Consider the following 13,390-nt stretch of genomic DNA (forward strand, 5'->3'; position numbering starts at 1 on the left):
GTACCTTGTATCTTCTTGGGATAGAGATTTTTCTTCGCTGTGGAAAATTTTGACATTTAGATTTAGATTTATTTATTTCATAATACACATAACATTATAAATTGCAGGCATGTCAATCTACAAGAATTGATATTATGATCGTCAAAGCAGATAAACAAGAACATAATCAATAAAATATCAATTAAAAAAATAATTAATTACAGGATACTAGTATTTGTAAATAATGTCACGATAGTATCTCCTGTAGAAGATCGTTAAAATCCATACATCGTTCATAAATTCACGAACAGAATACAACGGTCTATCCAACAAAAAATCTCTTAATCGGCGTTTGAATGTTTGATCACACTGTTCACTTCTCATAACGGTGGGAAGTTGTTCATAATAAGTAGGTAAAAAAAACCCCCGTGTGGTAGGAACCACACGGGGGTTTTTTTGAGCTAAGGCCATACGGCGGGGAACAGCTCTCAGCCGTCCCGCTGAACGGACATTTATACCCTCAACATGAACGCATTTGAAGTCTGATATATTGGTCCTAAGGCACATAATTATTTCGAAAAGATATAAGACAAAGTGCGTCATAATGCGATGTTCTACAAACAGATCCCTACACGAGTGTCTAGCATTCACTCACAATTTACATTTCGACCGAGTGACACTTATGTTTACAGTGGCACTATTTGGAATTTACTGATTTTTAATAGTTTTGTTTTGTCACTTTTTAGGGTTCCGTAGTCCACTAGGAACCCTTATAGTTTCGCCATGTCCGTCCGTTCGTCTGCGGCTTTGTGGCATTAAGTCCGACTGTTCTATTATTTTTTATGTGCAATAAAGTTTTGAAATAAATAAACAGTGAATGATATCCGCCGGTATCTTGCATACGTCAACGTGCCAGCTCTAGAGCCAACTGGCATAGCCAGAGACTACGGCAAGAGACCAGCCGGCGTGTCTCTGGTTCATTAGGGTTTGGGAAGGGTGCAAGTGTGAGACGCTACCTGTGTAGACACACAGCCGGCCTAGCCAAGGTGACAATCGCTATCGCTTCGACAACGAAACGCTTTGGGTCTCTCTATCACTCTTCCATATTAGTGCGACAGTGACAGTTGCCTTTCGATCGCTACGGAGCGTTAGCGATTGGCGCGCCTGGCCTGGCCCCTTCCCACCTCACAAGAACTAATAACCTAAAGCGACCGAAAAGCTTAAAGTCCAAAAGCACAGGTCTCGGTCGCGAGTATATTTTTATGCCATTTGGGCTTGAAACCCTTGGTCCGTTGGATCCTAATGCTCTACAACTTTTTAAAGAGCTATCGAAAAGACTGGTCGACTGCACTGGTGACCGAAGAGCTGGCAGCTTTCTCGCAAAACGTATTACAGCGGGTAAATGCAGCCAGCGTCCTCGGCACCATGCCAAAGGGGCGAAATTTCTTAGATGTATTTTAATTTTATTAAGTATTAGTTTTTAATAAATAAGTTGATTCTTACAAATGTCAGAATGTCATTTTAAATATTCCTCACATTTACAAACAATTGCAGCAAAACAAGCTCAAAATAAATGTCCATTTGTACCGATGATCACCTATTCAAGAAAAGGTATTCAAGATTACCTTTTAATTTAATTCTGGCGGCTGCTCAAGACAGCCATTCATTGGTTAGGTGGATTAGTTATTTAGACTCCTAAATTTGATGAAAAGGTGTATTATATTGTTGTACAATGCCCGTTAATTGAGTAGTTGGCAGGTTATTGTTGTAAGTTAAATGACGTCAGTAGGTATAAACAATAGTACCGGTTTGGAATTTATTGATTTTGTGTGGCAAACGATTAGGGTTAATACGATAGAAATAAGTACATTTAGTTTAAAACTTTATTGAACAAAAGTTATTTTTTATTACATCTCAAATTGGTGTGTGATCACATCTCAACATTTTTTTTATATTGTCATTGGCAAATTTCATGTACTTTACGTAAAATACCACTTGTGTTTTAATATTAACAAATTAAAATTTTAATACTCGCTTTCCAAAATTTCAGTTTACGCTTTAAAACGTGAAAATAATTGAAAGAGAGAATTTTCGTAAATAAACATATTTCATTCTCCAAATCACATCAATTATAATAAATAATGGACAGAATTTCGTCGCGTTATTCTTAGACCGTCATCCGGGATGCTATTAATTACCACAACTGACCCTTTCCTGGCACTATATTCCCATAACATTGCTGCTCGGGCTCGACTCGAAGGAGTAGAACTAAGTAGAAATCGGACGAACTATTTTAGGTATGCTTATAATGTCAGTAGAATACAATTGATTTTGATAGTTTACTATTGTAAAATTAAGTTAAATTAATGCATGTCACGTTTGTGGTTTCAAATTCGCATTGTTTAGTTCTTTTAGCACTAGATCTAGAGATAGTTTAATTGAATTGTACAAACAAGCTAGTCTTTCTGAGCAACCATAATTATCTAATTTCAGTAGTGGAAACTGTTTTGGCTTATCTATGTATCAAAGAGGATATAGAGCGGTACTGTCATAGTAAATTTTGTAACCACTGTAAATTCACTGCCATCTATCGACATACTTTAAAACTAAAAATGAAGATTTATAAAAATACGTTAAAATGTATTTAAATATGGATAAATGATTTTTTTATTTGCATTAATTATTTTTATATGATTTTGACATAGTTCTTTCACTGATATGCGTTAAAATTATAAATAACAAACGAAACCGTCAACGCCCTCTATACGAGAGTAGGCCAAAACTAGTGGTGCCATCTGATCGAGAATCAAATTTTCGTGATTTTCGAGGCACGTTTTTTCCTTAGACTGTATCCATCTATTACGGAGTTATATCTATCTTTGGTATGTATTTAAGTGTAATTATCTTGTAATGGTTGGTTACTCAATATTGGGATAGATGTCGTTATGGGTCTTAGAAATCGCTTACATTTGGCATTGATTTACGTCAGGTTGACATTTTAGAAAATGAGGGTGGCGAGAGAAAAGATCCGGTCCGGCAAGTGAATGTCACTGTGTCCGCGGATAAAATTATAACGAAATAACTCAGTTTTTGGTGCAATTTGGTAATAAACTGATTGAAATCGTATTCATTCATTGTTGAAATAAGTGCATAGTTATCGAGACAGGGGGTAAGTGTTTTTATCTGAAATTGTTAGATATAGTAATATGTGAATGCAAATCGTTAAATTCAAGTGTACCTAACTTGTATTCACATACAGCTATTATGTTGTTCGCAGCCTTTGAGGAACGCCCCTTACGCAATGGTGATCGATTGTGTGGCAAAACATAGTACGGGAGTCATATTTTAATTATCGAAAGGGCTGTCGCTATAGGCGCTCACGAACTCAAGATTCGCAACTGGCCACAGCGAGCTCATGGTGTAGTGGCTCCGATATCCCGAGTACAATCCTCACCGCGATAACATTCTTTTTGTTTTTAGTTTTATTTTTTAATTTAATTTATTTTTATTTGTTTCCTTTTCTCTTGTTGTATCAAGAATTTTGGCTATAAAAGGAAAACAGTGTAAGTGACTTTTTCGGATTTCCAAACTAAACTTTAACTAAACTAAATTTAGTATTTAGGCATTAAATGTTTATATGTTGTCTCTACTTACGCCAACTTATGGTTGTTAAAATAGGTATTCCAAATTAATGAAATAAGTATTTTGCATGTGTAAGCTCAAATTTCATTTATCTCTTCTACTCAAGAACCTGACTCATCACAATCTATATGTGTTATCAATAAATGAATAAAAATAACATTAGACGTGAAATAAAACTATGAAAACGGATTATATCGCGTATATTGAATTTATAATACATCCCGACGTTTCGAACCCTTTACAGCGTTCGTGGTCAACGGGTGACTGAGGAAACGTTGTGCGCCAACTTGTACTTCACTCAGCTAGATCAAAACCCATATTCTGTCATGTTATGTCTGTGGAGGCCCTTACACTTGTGATTACCTATGCTTGATCGGTAATTAGACATACATCCCTGAGGAGAATATTTCGCTTAAATTTTATTACCGAGAAAACCATTAATTACGGTTCTAGGAACAAAAACTGCTTAACGCTGATTGGATACAAAAAGATAAGAAATGTAAAGAATCTGTGCTTAACTGACGGGCCAATTCGAACAATGATCTAGTTTTCAAATAGTTATCCACTAGATATGAAACAGAAACGATAACGAGATATTTAAGAAAGTCATGTCAAATTTGACATTTCCGCGATTCCGAATGTCCTCTTGAACGATCTCTTTAAGATTTGCTTAAGATATTACTTAGACATCCAATGGATATCGCAATACATCACAATAATTGTAGCGTGAAATGACAATTGGTTTCTCGAATCGAACTGCAAAAGATAACTAGTTGAGAACTAAACTATAACGTATCTATTAGATCTCGTATTGTTCTCGTATCTAGTACCTAATTTTCACGTTGTTCGAATTGACCGGTGAGTGTTTAAAAAGTTACTCGTACCTTCTGTAATGAGGTGCCGCGAGTCCCGACACTATTACCGCGTTCCCGTTACCTAGATTGAAGTTGTGACCTCTTTTTAGCTTCGCTTACCACTGCTGCTGATAACTAACCACTGAAAAAATGTAGGCACATTGTACAATCAGCGTCAGAAGTAGTCGATGAAACAACGCGCAAAAAGTCTGTCGCCAAGTTAAATTTGCCAGCCTGAAATACGTAATAAAAAGTTAATAAAGGGAGCCTGTTAATATGTTATAGGATTTATGGGGTTTGCTTTCAAAGTTAGATATTATCAAGTTTTTCATTATAAAATCCATTGTCTATTTTTATGTTTTCGAAAATGACAATTCCTCATTATTTTACCCCACCCGTTAGTTCAGTCAAAAGGGGTGAAATATTCATTAGTGGTGACAATGAAGAATGGTTGCAGTTTTATTTCTTATTGGGCTGGTTCCCAGATGAGATGTCTTGCTCCGAGGTTTTAAGTGTTTTCAAGAAAGGTCTTCTGGGCCGCTGCTTTTTAATTTGTCGAAAAACTTAAATGAGGTAAACAGTATTCAGATTTAGAATAACCCTGTTCTTTAGCAATGTTCTGAAAGTGATCTATCTACTACCATTTCATTCGGCAAAAAAAAACCACTTCTTTTCATTTGCCGACCAATTCGTTAATGTTTAGTGGGCGAACTATCAAATTCATAAATCGCATAGATTTATTTGTGCGAACTCGACATAGGCTAGGTATAATTAGCGAAAAATATCCTAAGCAAATCAAACAATAACAAAAAAAAACCTACTTAAGGCACGCATTTCCAAAAAAGCCAAGAAACGATTGATAAAAGTGTTTATCTGGAGCATTGCGTTGTATGCGAGTGAGACGTGGACACTGAGACAAAAAGGTTGGAAGCTTTCGAAATGTGGTGTTGGCGGAGGATGGAAAGGATTATATAGTTGGACTGCAAGAAAGACGAATGAAGAGGTTTTGAATATGTTAGGAGAAAGGCGAAGCTTATTAAGGAATAGGAGAGGCAAGATGTTAGGACAACTAATACGAAATGACAACTTTTTCCTAAACATCCTGGAAGGCAAAATTGAAAAGACGAGAGGCAGTGGAAAGCCTAGAATCAAATATCTGAGTTAAGTAAAAGAGAATGCATCGTACGAGCAAATTAAAAGACTGGCTCAGGAAAGAAAGGATTGGCAATTACTCCACCGACAAGAGCAAAGCTCTTAAGTTATGATGATGATGATCATATGCGAATTGTTAGGGTGCCATTTGATAATTCATCAAAAAGAAACTATGTGTGTTTTTTTGTAATTTTCGCTGATACCATAAAAAACGTCGGGATGTAGTATAAATTCAATATACGCGATATATTTAATCCGTTTTCATAGTTTTATTTTAACAATACAAGCATTAAACTGTACTATGTATGTAGTGTAAATGAGGGTATTTTTTTTAATTTTAATAATTTTTTATATGCCCATTCTACAGGTTTGTAATGCAACAATATCAATAACTAGCATTTGACACGTTATTTGTCAATGAGCAACACCCTTACCTGGCCATTGGTAAACCTTATTTCGTTTCAGTAAGGTATGCAAATGGTCTGTTAACAGTGTTTTCAATGGTAACTAGCAATTGTTTGATGTCACTAAAACGACGAAGCATCTTGTGTAGAATTACCAGTTGAATAGAATTGTTAAGAAAACTAAACAACTAATATTTTTTTAAATATTTTTGGATTAAAGAATAAATACTCAAAACGAGTTCAAAATAATAAAAAAACTGTTGGGGTGTCTCAGGTTTTCAGTAGCTCAAGTAACACCGTGTATATATGTGTATATCGTTGCCTAAGTACTCACAACACAAGCCTTATTCAGCTTACTGTGGGTCTCAGTCAATTTGTGTAGTTAATAATTTCCTACATCTATTTCTGAGTTTGAATCGGGCTCGTATTTAATAGATTGATCGGGCTCATTAATTCGAGGTTTCGCACGCATCATATACTATAAAAATGACATTGTCGGTGATACCTAATTAATTATAATAATCAATGACAGACAAACTGATGCAGAGGTACTGAAATGTAGGTACTGAATGAAACTTAAAGCACTAATTAAATTAGTGATATAAATACCAGAACCTTGCCTTTCAGATAATTACTAAAACATTCCCGCTATATACCTATACCATTATGACTAAACTTTAAATTGTACCCCATTCTAGATTAGTTTAATCCTATTAGCTATAACTTATTTCCAAAGGTAACCACACACACTGTGTGAATTAATATCGTGTTATCGAGTTAGGGACCGGTGCACGGTGGTAGCGCCGGGTTATAAAGAGGTTTAATTGGAAGGTATCCGCTTATTAGGAATTCAGATTGTAGGGACATGGCGGTGACGCGGAAAGTGAACTTTGTTTTACCTCATCTCTTATAATACATAACTTATAACTCATACCTAAAAGATTAAAATGTTCACGATTTGATTTTGATATTTATTATTTATTTGTTTGGTAAATTCATCAAATAATATAACTACTTATATGAGAAAGGAAAATCAGTTCAACTTTGAATTAATTGCGGCGAGTAATTTCATGAATGAGGTTCCGAATGTCACTTGCGGTTGTTATACCTGAGTCATTATTATTCTAAAGATTTTTTGTAGTCTCTTCTTAGGATTCTGTACCCAAAGGGTAAAAACGGGACCCTATTACTAAAACTCCGCTATCCGCGTCTGTCCGTCTGTCTGTCACCAGGCTGTATCTCACGAAGCGTGATAGCTAGACAGTTGAAATTTTCACAGATGATGTATTTCTGTTGCCGCTATAACAACAAATACTAAAAAGTACGGAACCCTCTGTGCGCGAGTCCGACTCGCACTTGGCCGATTTTTAAGTTATGTAAATCATAAAAAATAATGATGCTCTTCTTTAAAATATAATTCATCGTTACATTACGATTAAAAAGATTACTACTTATATATACATACTAGCGACCCGCCCCAGCTTCGCGCGGGTAGTTTACACAAATCCTTTACGAATTATACATATAAACCTTCCTCTTGAATCACTCTATCTATTAAAAAAAACACATCAAAATCCGTTGCGTAATTTTAAAGATCTAAGCATACATAGGGACAGACGGACAGACAGCGGAAAGCGACTTTGTTTAATACTATGTAGTGATAGTGATATATGTATATAGTATTAATATATATATATATATATATATATATATATATATATATATATATATATATATATATATATATATATATATGTATATATTTTCTAAGTAATTATGTGTTTGAAGATTAGTATTTGTTTACTTTAAAATGATATAATTATGTTTGTTATTTTTTTATTTAATTTTTAATGTAATTATAAAAAACGACATGTAATATGAATTATTATGAATATACGAATATGAATATGAATATGTAATTAAAACAAAATACGATTCTTTTGCTGTGATCTTTTTCGGCTTGGATTTTTTGGTTATTACAGAATAAATATTTTTGTATAATTAATATACTCAGGTACATGTTTAATTAATTTCTTCACATTGTTATTAATAAACTCATTAAGACAATGTTTGAGAATCGTATCACGATATCAAAGGTTTTGTATTCTGTAGGTTTATTTTAGAGTAATGGAATATTAATATCAGAAGATGAGATTTGCGTACGAGATTATCTGGCTGTATAGACACTAATCATTTAACTATTAAGACAATGAATTATAGCCGATTTGCAATATTTACATTCATATATATAGTCCAACATACATAAATTTGCTTAAACGAAAGAAACTAATATCTGACCCTTCAACAGAAACGAAACCAGGCCATATTGGGATTAATCCAATTTTCTCACGTTTTCCTTAAATGAAAAGCGATTGGTAAATATAAAATAATATCTCGTACATTCAAAACCATTCATCTGAATATCAGAACTCATTCACGTCACCTAAACGACTAAATCACTAATACATTGGTCGATGGACATCCATCCAAGATTGATGACAAGTCTCAGTGCCAATTTACTAAAGATTGATAACCGCGTTGACGGCGTCAGTGCATTGATACATAGATTCCGGAGGATCTACGAATATCCATGAACGAACGGTTGTAGATGTTGATGTTGTTTTATAAATGCGAAAACGGGAATTCATCGTATATAATTTATTAAATAAGTATTAAAAATTACCTCCGACGTTTCGAGGATGGCATTGCCCCGGGGTCTCGAAGGAAGACTGGCAGTTGACATAAACTTATGGAGTTTTTCGTCCTACCCGCACTTGGTCTTGTGTCCCTCGGTCAAGTCGAAAGACACACTTTATCAAGCGGTGTTAGATTTTCAACTTTAAGCCTTGGTCTTTAAATCGAATTTAGCCTGCGGGCAGATTCAAGCGCTTTTTTAACGCGCGTTGAAAAAGTGCTCGTGTCACTCGTGTGTATTGACCACTAAATCCATCGAATCCATGGAATCCAGTCCTCCCAGTCATTGACTAAAAAGTTTTTTCAGGGTAGGTTTTAAAATACCGTGCACTTAAATCACTTTCACTCACTCCATTTAGCTGTGTTCCATTTCCCTCAACCTAAAACCGAATGTAATGGGAATACTAAAGAAATAAAAACTTTTATAAAAAAAAAGATAAACCGACTTCAAAAAGGATGAAATAAAATATTATCCTTTTTAGGGTTCCGTGTTTAAGTATATGCGTTACCAACTGATATTTTTGAAGTCGGTGCCAAGCCAAATTTTAAACCATATATTCATAATGATTTTGGTGCAATTCGATAAAGATACATAGATATAGAAGTGTCCTACGAGGGCGATCTCGTTGCGAACGCGAACGCCTTGGGCCGGCCGCGCCGTGCCGCGTCGCTTCGCTTCGCGTTCGCGAGTGTTCGCCTATGTAAGACGCAGCGTACACGACGACAATAAACGAACTTTCTGTACACCTCAGAACAGAACACACGGTTGAACCTTCTTGGCGCAGTTCGTACCATGCTTGTCGGCACGTTAGTGTAAATCTAATACGTTTTGTCGTCGTATTTTTTTAAAGAGCATTTCTTACTAATTCTTGAACAGTCATAGCACGCAAGTGTGGGATTGGGACTGTCGCTTATCCAGAGGACTACATTTCAAAATATAAAACAATTCAAGGAACCTTCATGCAAAATTTCAGCTAAAGCGGTTCAGTTGTTTAGCCATGAAAAGGTAACAAAGAGGCAGACATAATTGCTTTCACGTTTATAATATTTGTACAGTTGTAATGGGATTTATAGACATAAAGCTGATTATTTTTGACTGGTATTGTTACTACTTGGAGTACTTGGCTTGGCACCGACTTCAAAAATATCAGTTGGTAACGCATATACTTAAACACGGAACCCTAAAAAGGATAATATTTTATTTCATCCTTTTTGAAGTCGGTTTATCTTTTTTTTTATAAAAGTTTTTATTTTTCAATTTTTAGTTTTAAAACATTGTTAAGAGCGTGACGCATGAATGAAAAACATAATGATGTTTAACTGTAAATTCGTAAACTTTATTAAATAATCAGAATTTTCCTCGAGTCCGTCTGGGAAATCATTCCTGTCACTAAATCCATTCTCCGCCCCGCCACTGACCCAATCCCTCAAACCCGGTGATCACTCAACCTCACAGCACATCAACCCCTGATCACTGAACCCCTCGACCCTAAACCACCAACCCTTCAACCGCCATTCCCCGACCCCTAACCCCAGACCCCTTAACTTCTAACCCTAACCCCCGATCCCTTAACTCCCAACCCCACAGTCCCCGACCCATCAACTCACCTCCCCTCAACCCCCAACCTCAAACCCCCCAAACACTAATACCCTCTACCTTCACCTCTCAGTCTCTTTGGTTGTTTCCAACACTACCTACATCAAAAATCATAATACACATACGAGGGAAGTTATCAGTAGCCTTACCACGAGTTTGACATTGATATATTCGCTATCGTGTGCGTAACTTACTGTTTATGCATCTCGCTCGTACTAGCATATTAGTGTACAAAGTAAGTTACGAAGAATATTTAGTGTCAAACTCGTGGTTAGGCTACAGTTGCACTACATCAAATTGGTAATTTTGGGGAGGAAATGCTTGAGTTACTTTAGAAAACACCGAAATTACCACACACGTGCCTTTAAAAATTGAGGAGTTCCCTCAATTCCTCACGGATTCCATCATCAGATCACAACCAAAAATATTACGAAAACACCTTGGAGAGGTAACTTCTTTCAAACAGAAAAAGAATAACTCAAATCGGATCATGGGTGCCGGAGTAATCGCTGAAATCATTATCATCAAAACAATCATCATCATCAGCTCCACTTCATCAAATTGGTGGTTTTCGAGAAAAAATGCTCAATTTGCCTAAGAAAACGACCAAATCACCATACATGTGCCTTTAAAAATTGAGGAGTTCCCTCAATTCCTCATGGATCCCATCATCAGAACAGCACCAGATTAATGTGGGACCACCTTGGAGGTAGTTCCTTTCAAACAAAAAAAAAATTGTTCAAGTCGGACCACGGGTCTCGGAGTATTCGCTGAACATCCTACAATAAAAAAATCATCATCACTATCTTCAAAACAATCATCATCATCAGGTGCAATTCATCAAATTGGTCGTTTTCGAGAGAAAATGCTAAAGTTGCTTATGAAAACACCCAAATCACCATACATGTGCCTTTAAAAATTGAGGAGTTCCCTCAATTCCTCAGGGATCCCATCATCAGATCAGAACCAGATTAATATGGGACCAACTTGGAAGTAGCTCCTTTCGAACAAAAAAAGAATTACTCAAATCGGACCACGGGTCTCGGAATAATCGGTGAACATACATAAAAAAAAAAAAAAAAACAGCCACAACCGAATACAGAACCTCCTCCTTCTATGAAATTGAAGTCGGTTAAAAAATAGTTCCAATTCCAATGTATAACGAAATTTACCCTCATAAACGTATGACTATTTTCCATTACACGGAGGAATAATGTAAATGGCGGATGAATAAAATAGGGTATTCTCCTACTAGTCAAATCAGTTTCTTTTTTAGAACTGTCAAAACGATTTGCTAATATCAAGGGCCTGACACTCTTTGATAGATAAAGATAGTCTTATTGCGATTCCTATAAGAGGAAAGAGAAAATAGTGCCATGCTTTGTCTTTATCACCGACCGGGCATTTTTTCATGGTCGGGTTATGGCATCATGTGGGCATCATAGCAAGGAGGCGATGATAGCGAAATACCGAAATTTATAAGAGTGAAGGAGAAAATACATTGGACATGCAAACCGGATAAATTGCGTAGTATACATTTTATATGAATATTCTTTCTCTTACCCCCGGTCGCTCGGTGGCGCGTCTATAACTACTTGTATATACTATGTCTATGGCTATGGCTAATATGGAATGTATATGAAACATTACACAATGACGTTACGGTCAACTTACCAACTTTATATAAATCAATCCGATTGATTGAACAAAAATTGTGTTTTCAACACACTTGCTCAAAACGACGTTTTTATTCCACCGATTTTTGGCTCATAATCCTGGATATTAAACACGCGTGCTCTTTCAGTGTATTATTGCACTCGTGCTTTTTCATTATATTATCCGACTGAGTTAAGAAGCTAACTGATTGCTAATAATATGCATGGAAAGGGAGCCTTCTTTAATTGGTCGGACTGGCGGGCACGGGCGCGCCCGACCGCCCGCGGCCGGGGCGAGCGAGGGCCGGCCGGCAGTACGAGTATGACAGATGAAACACACAATACTAACTGTTTTAACTATTAAAATTTGATTAATATGAAAGTTTCTTTTTTTTCTCGCAAGTGTGTTGAAAAACGTCGTATGAAACGCGTGTGCATTGGTCATTACACACATCGGCTTTCTTATTGCGCGCTCGCTTACAGCTCGCACGCACAATATCGCCTCATATGTAATGACCAACTTAGCACACTTGTATCATAATGTACTATTAAAAATAACTGCTATCTATGTTTTTCTAATAATTATCTGGTGATTTATTTCATGCATGCTGTGAAATAATTTATTTTTAATACAGTGTAATACCTTATTAAGAACGCAATTAAGGCCCATATTATTCGCATATAGTTTATTTTGCACGTACAAATAATAAGGTTTAAGATGTCATTCGGATGGAAACTGCAACAGCATTACTATTGCAACGTTATTGATGTCGTTAAGGCATTACTGCCGCGATAAGAACGTTAGAATTTTATTTTATTATTGTATCAAATCTACTGCGGATGATGTACCGAGACAAACCTTACTGGTTTAACGGTACTTTTGTAATTAAGTTGTATATTATGTGTATTTACCTGAATAAATAAAAAAATAAAAACCGTCACTCATTGTTTTGATACAACACAAAAACAACACTGCTTTTGAAAAACAGCTAAAAAGGCTAGACCAATGTAACTTTTATAATATCATAGAGTAACTTATACTAGAGCGGTACTGTCATAGTAAATTTTGTAACCCCAGTAAATTCACTGCCATCTGTCGACACACTTTAAAACTAAAAATAAATATTTATAAAAATACGTTAAAATGTATTTAAATATGGATAAATGATTTTTTTTATTTGCATTAATTATTTTTATGATTTTGACCCATGTTCTTTCACTGATATGCGTTAAAATTATAAATAACAAACGAAACCGTCAACGCCCTCTATACGAGTGTAGGCCAAAACTAGTGGCGCCCTCTGATCGAGAATCAAATTTTCGTGATTTTCGAGGCACGTTTTTTCCTTAGACTGTATCCATCTATTACGGAGTTATATCTGTCTTTGATAATATCTATGTACAACCCTTTTT

General features: G+C 35.7%; 1 protein-coding gene across 2 annotated transcripts in view; it reads left to right on the top strand.

The window, feature by feature from the left end:
* Nucleotides 1-2,983: 2,983 nt before the first annotated feature.
* The window catches only part of LOC134747328 (prothoracicostatic peptide-like), a 110,624-nt gene continuing 100,217 nt past the window's right edge, over nucleotides 2,984-13,390 (top strand). For both annotated transcript variants that reach the window (XM_063681965.1, XM_063681966.1), the window contains exon 1: nucleotides 2,984-3,148. The gene's annotated coding sequence lies outside the window, so the exon portion shown is untranslated. The remainder of the gene's footprint in view (nucleotides 3,149-13,390) is intronic.

This window comes from Cydia strobilella, chromosome 14, assembly GCF_947568885.1.
Source record: "Cydia strobilella chromosome 14, ilCydStro3.1, whole genome shotgun sequence".
Taxonomy (NCBI): Eukaryota; Metazoa; Arthropoda; class Insecta; order Lepidoptera; family Tortricidae; genus Cydia; species Cydia strobilella.